General features: G+C 45.2%; 1 long non-coding RNA gene across 1 annotated transcript; it reads right to left on the bottom strand.

Annotated features, from left to right (window-relative positions):
- Nucleotides 1-196: 196 nt before the first annotated feature.
- Nucleotides 197-924, bottom strand: LOC113473014. The gene is made up of 2 exons (XR_003395118.1): nucleotides 841-924; nucleotides 197-282 (listed from the first exon to the last, which is right to left on the bottom strand). It is a non-coding gene; the product is annotated as an uncharacterized LOC113473014 (long non-coding RNA).
- Nucleotides 925-1,489: the final 565 nt, after the last annotated feature.

The raw sequence follows: 1,489 nt of genomic DNA on the forward strand, positions 1-1,489 counted from the left end.
AATCATTTGCATGATACAAATTTCTTGACCCCGCCGGGAATCGAACCCGGGTCTCCCGCGTGCAAGGAGAGCGCAGTGACCACTACGCCATGGGAGCTGACTAAACGTTGTTGTTTTCAAATGCTCGGAGTTGACTATTGGGTCATTTTCCCTAAGAGAAGAAGGTAGACATACCTTCTCTACTCGCATTGTAAACGGAGGGACCAGGTTCGATGCTCGGATGGGAGTTACTGTTTCTGACGGGTTGAATTTCCTTCAGTCTACCTGTGATGTTCATGAGATCTGGAATATAACACAAAGTTTCACTATATTGGTTTTGTAAATGCAGTTTCTTTGTGTTATTATATCACAACTTTGGTGCTCACTGCAGCATTGTAGGATTTTTCCAGTATCTCAATAATCCTAAAATCCAATGTTTACCTACCATGCTGGCACCGGTCGCTATGCGCATTATATTACCTACATAGCTACTCATTTTCCTCACGAGGCTGAGTGGGCCCCGCAACAGCCAGTCACGGAATCAATCATTTGCATGATACAAATTTCTTGACCCCGCCGGGAATCGAACCCGGGTCTCCCGCGTGCAAAGCGAGCGCAGTGACCACTACGCCATGGGAGCTGACACTATATTGGTTTTGGCAATCTGATTGGTTGGTTGATTTAGAGAGCAGAAGGACAGGATAGGAGGAAGTCAGTCGTTCCGAGAACGAACCGTATCTGTTTAGGATAAAGTTCACCCTGGGGGAGGAATCGAACCCGAGACCTAGCACTTACAAGGCAGGTACTAATCTCTTCACTCTTTACAGTTCTCTCCATCAAACCTCTAAAAAATCCATTTACCTTGTAAAGAGTTGTGCTGACTAGAAGCAGAATGACCCGGGGTGCTCAGTGGAGGATGTTTGATATTGTAACCAGTACTCGGAACTCACTTTTTTTCCTTCAAAAATATTATAATACCTACCTTCACTAAAGGTTTCTTGTTGACTTTGCATTGGAGAATTTTCTTGATTAATTTCCGATTCCATAAAGACCAAAGATTCCTGGGGATACCTATTAGGTAGTACTAATTTCCGCTAGTTCGTTTCTTTTAAGATTTGACACATCTGTAATCAAATTAGATAAGATGAAATCGGCCTAGGTGGCGTAATGGTCACAGGTGCTCGCCTAGTAAACGGGAGGGCGCGGGTACAATCCCAGCCTAGGCAATAAAACACCCGGGGTACAAGCCAAGCCTATTGGTGTTCTAAGCAAGCCATACACAAAAAGTCCACTCCGAGGCTTAGGTGTAGGGGTCAACAGCCCTAACGGATGAGTTGAGTGGTCCGGTGCCAGACTTGCCTAACCCACAAATTCGAGCTACCTCCATTAGGAGGAAGTACTAAAGAAGATCTGTTAGTCTGGCTGAGGGACTATAAGTCTGGCTGAGGGACTATAAACAGAGAGTAGATCAGCGTCTAGCTAGGGGACTATAAACAGGGAGTAGACTAGT

This window comes from Diaphorina citri, unplaced genomic scaffold (genome assembly GCF_000475195.1).
Source record: "Diaphorina citri unplaced genomic scaffold, Diaci psyllid genome assembly version 1.1 scaffold12377, whole genome shotgun sequence".
NCBI lineage: Eukaryota > Metazoa > Arthropoda > Insecta > Hemiptera > Psyllidae > Diaphorina > Diaphorina citri.